The sequence below is a fragment of the Cebus imitator genome, unplaced genomic scaffold, assembly GCF_001604975.1.
Source record: "Cebus imitator isolate Cc_AM_T3 unplaced genomic scaffold, Cebus_imitator-1.0 Scaffold495, whole genome shotgun sequence".
Classification (NCBI taxonomy): domain Eukaryota; kingdom Metazoa; phylum Chordata; class Mammalia; order Primates; family Cebidae; genus Cebus; species Cebus imitator.
Genome location: NW_016107810.1, coordinates 20588 through 33061, shown reverse-complemented (window position 1 = coordinate 33061; position 12474 = coordinate 20588).

The following is a 12474-nucleotide window of genomic DNA, read 5'->3' as shown; positions in this document are numbered from 1 at the left end:
ATGAGACTTTGAACTCAGACTTTGATGTTGTTGCTAGAATGACTAAATGAACGTGTTTCTGCTCTTAGGGAAGAGCTTGGGGGCAGTGCCCTGGTGCCCTTTCGCCTCGAGGGGACATGGTCACAAGGCACCATCCTGGATGCAGAGAGCAGCCCTCACCAGATACCCAACCCGCCAGGCCTTTGATCTTGGCTCCCCAGCCTCCAGAACGGTGAGGAATACGCTTCCATTGTTTATAAATTATCCAGACTGGAGCATTTTCTCACAGCAGCAGGAACAGAGCAAGAGCAACACAATAGCAGCAGCTGAGACATGGCTTTCAAAGGAAGAGTAGCAGGAGAAGCCGTGACCAAGCAGCGGTCAAAACATTTTCTCTGCCAATCATTAAAATACTGTGAATCGTGTGACTACACACCCATCCGTGCACACACATGGTTTCAAAGCATCGCTAAGTTTATGTCAAAAAAGTGAAGTCTTTGCATCATAGTATACACTAAAATAAACTCCTAAAATACTCTAGAGTTAAGTGTAAAAAAAAAGAAAAGACAAGAAAAACAGAAGTATAGATACCTAGCTGACTCATCTCAGAGCAAGACAGCATTTGGAAGGAGAAAAAAAAGTCCTGAGAAGGTAAAAAGTGACAGAAGAATGGCAACAAGTAACAGCAACAACAGCAAAACTCCAGGCTTTACAGCTCTCTACTGAACCTCTAAACCTAGGTTTTTCCACCTGCAAAATGAGATCGTAATGGAGCCCACCTTGCAAGGTTGTGGTGAAATGCTTGAAATCATGTCTGGCGCAAGGCTGCCACTGGGTCGATTACTTCCAAGGGGCAGAATCCGTATCAGGAACACAACTTACAGATAAAACAAACATTTTATTAATTTTTAGATTTATAATAGTGAAATAACTAAAAATAATTGTTTAACACAAAAGAAGGATTAAATAAACTTGAATTTAAACAAGCATGAAATTATATTTTTGATGTATGTTAAACAACATAAGAAAAAACAAGTAATATGTTGTGTGAAAAAAAATTAAACAGCGTTATTCTAATTTCATGAGTATATTTACAAACAGACACACAAAACTGGAAGGAATTGTTTCTTGGGAGCAAGATTATCGGCACTTTGCTTTTCTTCAGACTTCTTTAGATTTCCTATATTACTGACAACGAGGATGTAGGTGACAATATGATTATTAGATAAACACTCTAAATCTTAGAAAATAGCACCAATGTAGGATTTTCATAAATGAGGACTATGACATTTTTATGCTAAAAATAAAAAATACCACATCCTAAGTGTGTATGCTTTCACCTAAAATATTAATGTATCATTGCATTTAACATTACCGCTGAGGAAGATGTGTTACTGTTAATCGTAGCAATGTAGATTAATCTGGGACTGTCCTGATGTCACATACTTTCATTCTACTTAAAAAAGGCAATTTAAGAAATGCATAAATAATCATAGTTTTAATTTTTTAAAGAGTTTTTACTGTCAGAGTTTCACATAACTGGAAATTAATTAAAAATTCCATGGTCTCTGCCTCTGGCTAATTTGGAGTAGCAGGAATCAGGTTTACTCTCCCAGCTAAAACAATTAAACAGTGGACAAAAATGTAGGAATCAATGTTTCCGAGGGCTGGATATAAGTCAGTGGCGGATGACGATCCCTGAGAGACAGAAAATGAACACGGCGAGCCCCAAAATCTCACCAGCCCCTGCTGAGGGGTTTCCATGCGGAACTCGGGGCCTCCCTGATGGCATGAGATAGAGCGGGCAGTTGGAGGAGGTTGAAGTGGCTGGAATCTGCAGGGCAGGTGGCATGGGAAGAGGACAGAAAGAGTTGTTGAGGCTCTGTGGAAATTCCTCTCAAGTCTCAAGCTGAATATTGATCTGCATGCTTGTGAGAAAACGAGGAAAGGTCAAGGAAAGAACCACACAGAAGGATTAGAGGGAACAGTCCTGAAGCTCACACAGGCTGGGAACAGCTCCCGAGCCCACAGAGTGGAACCTCGTGGGGCAGAGGACTCAATGTTTTGCCACAGCAGTAGGGAAAAATTGGCCTCCAATGAAATCTTTTTTTTTTTTTTTTAACATTTTTTCCCCATTTATTTATTTTATTGCATTTTAGGTTTTGGGGTACATGTGAAGAACATGCAAGATTGTTGCATAGGTTCACACGTGGCAGTGTGATTTGCTGCCTTCCTCCCCATCACCTACATCTGGCGTCTCTCCCCTTGCTATCTCTCCCCAGCTCCCCACCCCCCACCGTCCCCCCCCTATTTCCCCCCAACTGACCCCAGTGTGTGATGCTCCCCTCCCTGTGTCCATGTGTTCTCATTGCTCAACACCTGCCAATGAGTGAGAACATGTGGTGTTTGATCTTCTGCTCTTCTTTGACAGAGTAATGGCTGAAAAGCAAAACCCTGAATGACTAAACGGGTTCTAAATAACTTTTGGATCCAAGAACAAAGCTCAAGACTCTGTAGAGGAAGACAGAAATGTCCAGCACCCAACGAGGTAAAATCCACAGTGGCTGCTATCCAGTGAGAGAATGTTCAGGCATGCAGGAGAGCACGTGTGTCAGTCACCCAAAACCAGCCTGGAGCGACAGAGGCAACAGGATAGACAGACCAGGATTCTAAAACAGTTGTTACTATTGCATTGCATATGTGCAAAAAAGTAGAGGGCAGGCTGGGCGTGCAGAATAAAGACAGGGAAGACATAACGGAGGCTCCAGGTGAACTTCCAAAGATAAACGGTGGCTGAGATGAAAACACGAACATGGATGAACGGCAGATTGGGTGCTGTGGAATCAGTGACTGTTGCTTGTGTGTGTGTGTGTGTGTGTGTGTGTGTGTGTGTGTGTTTTGGGGACAGAGTTTCACTCTTGTTGCCCAGCCTACACTGCAGTCTTAGCTCACTGTAACCTCCGTCTCCCAGATTCAAGCAATTCTCCTGCCTCGGTCTCCCAAGTAGCCGGGATTACAGGTGCGTGCCACCACACCCAGGTAGCTTTTTGTATTAGTAGAGATGGGTTTCACCATGTTGGTCAGACTGGTCTCAAACTCCTGACCTCAGGTGATCCGTCCCCCTCGGCCTTCCAAAGTGCTGGGATTACAGGTGTGAACCACCGCACGCGGCTGTGACTACTGACTGAGTACATGCAAGGTGCTGGACCCACAGGATGCCCATATGCAAAAAACGGACCTCCATCAATAACTCACATCATAGACACAAATTAACTCAAAATAGATCATAGATCTAAATGTAAAACTGAAAATGATAAATCTGGAAGAAAATGTAGGAGAAAGCCTTTGAACCTTGGATTATGCCAAGAATCACAAATATTTGACACCAAAAAGACATTCCAGAAAAGAAAAAAGGTAAATTGAACCATATCAAACTTAATAACGCTGCCCTTTGAGACACACTGTGGAGAAAATAAGACACCTACACACTTAGAGCGAATATTTTCAAAGTCACATATTTGGAAGAGGAGTTGCATATAGAATATATAAAGACCTCTCAAAATGAAATAATTCGAAAAACTCAATCAAAAATGGGCAAAAGAATGAAATAGGGCCGGGTTTAGTGGTTCAAACCTATAATCCCAGCACTCAGAGAGGCTAAGGTGGGTGGATAACTTGAGGCAGGGAGTTTGAGACCATCCTGGCCAACATGATAAAACCCTGTCTCTCAAAAAAAAAAAAAAAAAAACCAGGCAGGGTGGCACACCTGTAATCCCAGCCACTGGGGAGGCTGAGAGGCATGAGAATTGCTTGAACCTGGCAGGCAGAGGTTGCAGTGACCTGAGATTGTACCACTGCACTCCAGCCTGAGTAACAGAGCTAGACTCTGCCAAAAAAAAAAAAAAAGAATGAAATAGATATGTCACAAAGATGATATATAGAAGGCAAAAAGCACATGAAAATTTCTCACCGTTATTAGTTATTAAAGAAACGCAAACATAAGCCACAAGGTGATGCCACTGCACACCTACTGGAATATCTGCGGGTAAAGCGGTGGAGCGTTCCCAGGTTGGTGAGGATGTGGAGCACCTGGCTCTTACCCATTGCCGGTGGGAGTGTAACATGGTAGAACCACTTTAGAAATCACCCAACGGTTTCTTAAAAATGTAAGCGTGAACCTGCCGTATGACCCGGGTATTCCACTTTTCTGTATTCACTCAAGGGAAGTGAAGGCACACGCCTGTAGAGACGTGTACGCCGCCGCTCACAGTGGCTCTCTGCTCTGTAGAGACGTGTACACCGTTACTCACAGTGGCTCTCTGCTCTATAGAGACGTGTACGCCGCCGCTCACAGTGGCTCTCTGCTCTGTAGAGACATGTACGCCGCCACTCACAGTGGCTCTCTACTCTGTAGAGACGTGTACACCGTTACTCACTGTGGCTCTCTACTCTGTAGAGAGGTGTACACCGCCGCTCACAGTGGCTCTCTGCTCTGTAGAGACGTGTACACTGCTACTCACAGTGGCTCTCTATTCATAGTAGCCCAAATGGAAACAATGAGAATGTCCATCAAAGGGTGCATGGATACATATGTTGCAGCACATTCCTGATAGGAAGGAAGTACTACATAGTAATGAAAGGGAATGAGCTGTGATGGGAAGGTGGTAGTCGAATCTCAAAATAATCATGCTGAGTGGAAGCATGCAGACTGCTTCTCCCCCAAAAGAATATGTTCTAGATGATTCCACGTATACCCTGTAAATGCAAATGCAGTTGTCTGTGCTGGCGCCTTGAGGAGGGTGGGAGGGATCACAAGGACCTTGAGGAATCTTTGAGGTGATGATTGTTGTTTTTTATCTTGATTGCAGTGATGGTTTTGTGGGCGTGTGCACATGTTAAAAATGTATTAAATTGTTTACTTTAATATGCGCAGTTTATAGTGTATCAGTTATACCTAAATAAACCTGTTACAAATAACTAAAAAAAAGGTTATGTGCTATGATTTTTCCATTCAAAACAATGCTCGCTGGTCTTAAATATAATCTAGTCAAGAAGCCAAAATGTATCACCTTTTCTTACCAGTGGTTCTCTCTCTCTCTCACACACACACACACACACACACACACACACACACACACAAGGAAAGTTTAGAATGAGGCAATTGCAGACAGTATTGTAATCCACTGTGACCTATTAAATAATTTACAAAGGATCTTTCACATAATTACATAACATACACATGATTTTGGAAATCCCGTCTGCCTATACATTTGTAATCTCCTGCATCATATTGAAAATGTACCAGTCAACTTTGGCTACCACACTTGGCACACTTCAAAAATAAAGCTCACATGGATCTGAATTCTAATTGTGCCCATTTTGCTCATGTCCCATAGTCTTTGTCTTCAATAATGACATTCAGTTAAGGTCCTTCCCATAAGGATATTAATCTGAAATAAACATTGGTGGGGGAAGAAATTAGGGTGTCACGAGCACAGGACGTTCCATTACACTTGTGTGCGTCAATGGTTGCAGACTGGACCTGATTTCTGCGCAGTGTCTCTCACCGTGGATTGGTGTGACGTTCAGAACGACCACACGTTCTTCGTGTTGATGCACACTTCTGGGGCTTGACAACACAGCCTGGTAGTTTTACAAAGAGAATAACAGTAAGCACACCTCCTGAACTGGAGCTTCCATTTTGAAAGATATTTCTTTGACATTGGAAAAGTATTCATGTGCTTGCTGAAAGAAAGGAAGGAAGGGAGGGAGAGAAGGAGGGAGGAGGGAGAAAGGAAGGACTGGGGGAGAAATGATAGAAAGAAAGAAGGAATGAAGGAAGGAGCGAAGGAAGAAAGAAAGAAGGGACAGAGGGAGGGAGAGAGGGAAAAAGGAAAGGAACCCGGCCCTTACACCCTTTGCTGTGTGTCTCGACAGCGATACTGTTTTTCTCTCTTCCCAGATGTGCTGGGGGCTGTCTCCGTGGCACAGAGGCCCGTTTGAGTGACGCAGGTGACGGCGAGTGTGGGAATGGGGATGGAGGAGGAAACCCCGTTCCCGTTCCCAGACACCCCTCACTGGGCACGAGCCCAGCTTGCTCACACTGGGCACCCCGGTTCTTTCTCTCCCAGCAATGCTGGACATGAAGAAATCCTAATTTCTCTGGAATAGCAGGGAAACTTTGTCCTCTCCGGCTCCTGCCCAGAGCAGCTCGTGGCACTGCTGTTGGTCCTCTCTAACGGCTGGAACCTTCTCTTGCTTTGCCCGGCCTGCTCGTCTCATTGTTCGGGCTGCTGCGTGTGAAACCACTCAAACCCCGAGCTTAAAACATCCTATGGGGATGCTTTGAGGTTGCATGGGGTGACGTTAGCTCAGCTGGGTGGTTCCCACTGGCTGCTGTGCCAGGGCTGGACTCAGCTGAAGGTGGCTTCCCTGCTTCTGTGTCTGGAGCTGCAGCGGGCGTATGTGGAGCACCTGGGTGGTGTGCCAGGCATCCCTGCCCTTGTGCATTTCCCTTGGGCTTCCTCACAGCATGGAGGGTCCCTGGGTGTGTTGCAGGGTGGTTGGCCTCCCCTGAGCAAGCGGAAGCAGCCGCAGCCACTGGCCTAACATGGTGCTGGGCCTGGAGCTCGCCCAGCTTGGCTTTGGCCACTCTTGATTTTCGTCCAAGTAGGTTTGGGGCCATCCAGATTCACGGGGTGGAAAGACGAGGGTGTAGCCAGGACACATCGAAGAAGCACAAGTGCGCTGAGATTCACCGCCGTGGCCCTGTGGGAAGCACAGTTGACATCCCCTCACCCTGTGGTTCTTCCCTGTGGGTGACTGCGTCTGGCTCCTGGGCAAGCATTGCACCGGCAGGAACACATCAACTTTGGAGCTTTCCCCATGGGAAACGCTCCCCTGGCTTTGGGGTGTGGAGTGTGGACCCCACCATCCTGCCCGCCATGATCCCGACACACACAGCAGAAGCGCGTCTCCGTCTCCGCTGTCTGTGCGAGCTGCATTCACAGTGGAGGGACACGGTCGGTACACGTCTCCCCGTCTGTGTAACGGCCTTCGTTATGCTTTCTTTTAATTGAAATCATTAAGAAACTTTTAACTTGGTTATTCACTGCACTCTACTCCTCCTTGCTGGTCATTTGCATCTGTGGTTAATAAGATTTTATTTAAGATGTAGGCCTCTTTTTATTATCTTCAGAATCTCAAGCCCTTTTCATATACTGACGTCAAGCCACAGCCCACTCTCCCAAAACTAATTAGGCAGCCCCTCTCCTGGGAGGCGGGGCTTGGCTCATCAGTGTCAGAAGCAGCGCACCCAGCTCAGGGCCTGAGTGGGTTCCCCCCACCGACTGTCCCCACGCCTGCCTGCCTGCTGCTCTTCCCACCCCACCCCATGTGTCCTCTGCAGCCATAGCCCTGAGGCTCTCCCTGAAGTGCACATTCTGCAGTGTGGCTCTGGGCTGAAAGCTGCAGAGGGGCGGCTCCCACTGCCCACGAGGCCCTGCCCTGCCTGGCTGTGCCCCTGTGGCCCGTGCGTGTCCCTCTGTGCATGCGGATGCTGAGTGGGAACTCAGAGAGTCCGTGTGGAATCCACGATGGAATTCTTTGCTATGCTGTTTTTTGGACACATCTCAAACTTCCTATCAACGTCAGCTCCGAGCGGCCGCCCTGTCCTTCCACATCAGTGTGTGGTGGGATAGAGGCATCCCACACGCTCACCAGTGAAGGCTTTGAGGCAAGGGTGTGGGGAGGCTGGCGAGGTCCTCTTCTCTCCGATATCCCTGGTCAGGCCATATGGCCCTGCCATGTTCTTCCCTGAACAGTGCAGTTGATTCCGTGGCCCCCTGAACTTCTCAGAACACAGCTTTGCCGGGGCCCGAAAGGGCTAAACTGCCAAACGAGAAGGATGCTGCTTGCAGCGTGTTACAGGAATGTGCTTCTGACCCGTGTTCTCAAAGGCATTTCCAGCATCGTCCTGCAGCCTGACACCCTGCAGGATGCTACTGCTGCTTCTCCTGCCGGGATGCCAGCCCTGGGGGTCCTGGCTCACCCAACCCCACTGAGGAAGGCTCGCAGCCTGTGTGAGGCCCAGAGGCTGCATCATTGAATCACTGCAGCTGGAATTCCTCCCTGGAAGAGGCCGTGGGCAAGTCTCTCCACCAGAAATCCACCCCAGGGCAAATGCTGCTGCGGGGCCCGAAGCTCCGGCCCCTCTCTAACTGACTCATCTGAAACACGCTTCCTAAGGGAAGGCCGAAGGCAGTGGATTCCATGGGAAGAGGTTCCTGCTCTGACATTTTCTGCTTTTTTGGAAAAAGTCCATTGGGCCATAGCACGGAACCACCCTGTCTGTTGGTAAAGATCTTAAGAAACGCAGGTTCTCATGGAGCACTCCGTCTGCTGGCTCATTCACTTACCGTGTGACCATGGAGCTGCGGGTGCTGGCTGGGGATTCTGCTTCACTCCCTTAGTGGCTCCTTGGAGCTGGAGCTTCTGTAAAGATGCACACTGAGTTGCCATCCCCGGCCTGGCTGTGTGCACAGACTCTGAGTGGTCCCGTCTGGCGGTGGACCATGAAAAGCCAGGACCCACCTTCCTTACAGGTGATGCTGTCTAGAGTGGAAGGTCCTGGGCTCCCCTCATCTCTGCCCAAGCTGCTTCTGGCTCCAGCTCCAGCCCCCTCCCCTGCCTTCCCTAGTACCACTTAGTTGGGCACAGGTCATGTCCTCCCACTGGGACAGAGCAGGTGCTGGTGTCTGGGATCTCCAGGGTGGACACCTGCCTTTGTCTAAAGAATGAACATCAGGAAAGCATGGCTCTAATGAGGTGGCTCAATGGCAGTAGCCCGCAGCAGCCGTGCCTGAGATGGCAGCCTCTCGTGTCTGGTGGAGAGGAGGCTCTCGTCCATCCATGGGAAAGGGATCTGGGGACGTCTGTGCAGCCACAGATGAGGAAGAAACCCAGGCAATCCCATACACTGCCTCACCCTGCTTTGCTTCTTCATGCTACCTTGGGCTGGAGGGCTCCCCAGTCCCTCCTTTGGGGAGCAGAATGGCTTAGGGTTTGAAAGCACCCAAAGGTCTGGGAGAGGAATCGCAGCTGTGTGAGCCAGGAGCACTCCGCATCACAGGACGTCTGAGCCAGCTGAGAGGGGGCTCTGAGTGCAGGGCTGAATTGTCACATCTCCCACCCCAGGTCCAGGCTGGGACTGCCTTCCAGGGGGCAGAAATGAGGGCACCCTTTGGGAAAGGCCCCACCGGGACAAAGCAGCTGCAACAGCAGGAGTCCGAGGCACGGAGGGCGGCCCCTCCTCAGGCCATGCTCTGTCTTGCAGGCCATCCGGACAGTGGGCAGGTTCAGTTCTGCAGCCAGCCTTCCACTGGCAGCACTGGGGCATCCAGGGATTTTCTCAGCCCAGGGCCCAGGCAGAGAGCCTGCCGTTAGAGTGACATTCAGGGCTAAAGGGTGCATGTGCCAGGAGCCACCAACCAGAAAGTGAGGCAGAGTCGTGCTGGGTCGAGACCCCTATTCTTGTGATTCAGCTCACAGAGGAGGCTGTCAGCAGAGGTTTGGGCCAACAAGACCTGAGCCCAGAGAAGGAATAATGGTTGGAGCCCAGGCCTGAGACAGGGAGCAGACAGCCTTGCTCAGCCCTGAGGCCACTTCCAACAGATTCCTCTCCAGCAGGCAAAAATACTAGCTGCTTCTTGGTCTAGCAGGCTAGGAAGAGAACTCAGAATATTCATATCGGATAGACTACAACAGACATTTGACAAAGTCTGGAGCATAATGGAGAGGTCTGTTAGAACGGATTTGGCTGTATCTCATGTAAGGGAATAGGAAACAGCAGTTCCAAGGGCTAAGCTTGGTGCGCTTGGGGAGCAATACACACAGCTGTACACTGGAAACAAAAGGGGCTTTCCCACCATCCAGCTTCAAGCACAGAGGTCATCAGCCCAGCTAGCCGGCTGACGGGCTGGGCCTGCAGAGTGCGGGTCTTCCTCTAACGCAACGTGAGGAGTAGAAAAGTTCCTTTTTAAAGTTTCCTTTCTTGTTAAATAATAAGTGTGCTAATAACTTTATGAAGCCCCATCCTACGTCACTGTTAGACGTGCCATGCCTACAGGCACGTAGTACATTCTATGTCCTTGTACTTTCACCAAGATATCTGTGCTGGACGTGCTCACAGGCATGTCCCAGTTCTCCATCACTTTTTCCTGTTTAGAAAAGTTTTAAGTTGTTAGCCTAATGGGTTTTAGTTTAGATTGTGAGGTCTGGCTCCAGCCAACAGAGATGAGACACAGCAGTAAGGACGACCCCAAATGCGTAGGAATAAATGTGTGTGTATTTCCTTTGTTCTTTGTACTCTTGTGGCATGATGGCTACCGGGAGTATCCTTTCTGCAGCCCAGGAAGTAAAAATTGCTTGGCTGAAAGATCCTTTGTCTCAGTGCTAATGTTTCTTTACAGCATCGAGCATCTATTTCCAACATGCAGTGACATTCGATGTTTGGCAGGCGTATGTCAGTGAGCTGCAACATTCATATGATTTAGAATTTCTATGAGCGACATATATAGCCATGTGGAATTTACATTAAGAGGAGCTCTGTTTCCACGGTTCATATTTTGGAGTTGTGCCTTATTTACATAAGTAATTACATTTGGGTCTTATTTGCATATCACATTGACAAAATGCTATTTCCAACAGTGGTAGTAAGGTTAGCAGCAACAGAGACAGCACAGCAAACATCTTCCAACCCAATGGAACAGGGAGCGCCGGCTTCCCAGGATCCTGGGTGAGATGCTGGCTTCATGCTGCGGCAGTCACGGTGGTCACAGGTGCAGGCACAGGGGACCCGACGTAGGTCCTTGGCGGGGATGGAGCAGGTGCATCGAGTGCAGAGAGCAGTTTACCACGGGCCATGCGTGTCTAAGTCAGTGGACAATAATCCTGCGATGATGTCCTCACAACCAGACGTTTGGATCATGAGATTCTTTTTAGGGATTTTCTGCTTGATGTTCCAAAAAGTCTTCAGGGAACTTCCTAGACGAGCAGGGCCCGGAGGAGGTGAGGCAGCCAGATCGCCCCGGCTTTGTTCCCACCCTGGCCATGACCAGTGGGCTCCTGTGGAGGGCTGGTGCCAGGTCTTCCCAGGAGCAGCTCCCAGGACACATGGGGGAAGGAGCCGTGGGCTCCTCACGGAGGCTCTGCAGCCGGCGGCCCGAGGGGAACCAGGAGGCAGCTGCTTCTCCTGCCCATGGGAGGTGGAAAAGAAAGCCCCACTTCTCTCTGCACCCCTGGATCTCCGTCCGGCAGCCCCTGAGAATGAGGCCCCCACCCGTGGAAGCCGGAGCTGGTGGTACCTTGAGCCGAACGACAGGAAGGACGGGGCGTCCTGCTCCTCCCTGATGACTTGCTCCCTGGGCTCTGTGCTGAGCTCCGTGGAGCAGGAACCAGACCCTCTGCCTGGGGGTGGGCACCGGTAGCTCCAGGGTGGGACCAGTGGCCTATTATGCCTGGGTCATCCACACCAGCCCTGGACCCTCATGGCTGTGTGGGGTGGTGGACAGGCCAGGGAGGAACCCACCCCACAGCAAACCCAGGCGCTCAGCCGAGGGGTGCAGTGGGGGCTTCCTCCTTGGGGTCCAGCCCCTGCCCTATTTATCAGCGTGGTCAGCCCCATCTGTCCCCCCAGGGGCTCTCCAGCCTTCTGCTCACCCCAGGCCCGCTTCATAGTCGAGGAGGAAGAATGAAGGCATCTCTCAGGGAAAGCTAGGGCCAGCCTGGGCCGCTTTCCTTTCTTTTTATTTTAAATTAATTCATTAATATTTTCCATGGACAAATTAAAGTTGTACGTACTTAGGGTGTACAACATGATCTTTTGAAATCTGCGTACACTGTGGCATGGCTGGATCAAGCTAATCATCCTGTGTGTGACCTCACATGCTTCTCATGTTTTGTGATGAGAACACAAAATCGACTCTCAGGATCTCGCAGAGTTTAACACATTGTCATTGTCAACTGCGGTCACCACATGCACCGCAGACCTCAGAGCTCTCTCCTCTGTCTCACGGGAGCTCTGTATCCTTTGACCACCATCTCCCCAGGCCCCGATCCCCAACCCCACTGTCCTCATCTCTTCCTGAGGCTGGCTGGCTGCGCGGACCCCCCGGGTCTGAGACATCCTGTGGTCGGCTGTTCTGTGCTCCTTGTTTCCACGCTGTCCCTCCGAGGCGCGTTGTCCCACCCTTGAGATGCAGCCAACACAGTTGGCAGAGGCATCTCCCAATGTCTTCATGAATGAAGTTACAGCTACAGGCTTCAGCCACCGCGCCTGGCAGGTTGCAGATGGTTTTTAAATTGAGGTAATATCTGATGTAGAATGTGGCATAATTTAAAACTACTTAGCAAATTTGTTTCATATGTACTGCCTTATTTCTAGATTTGTTTAAAATTGAAATATGAAAAATAATAGATAAAGCCAACATAAAATTG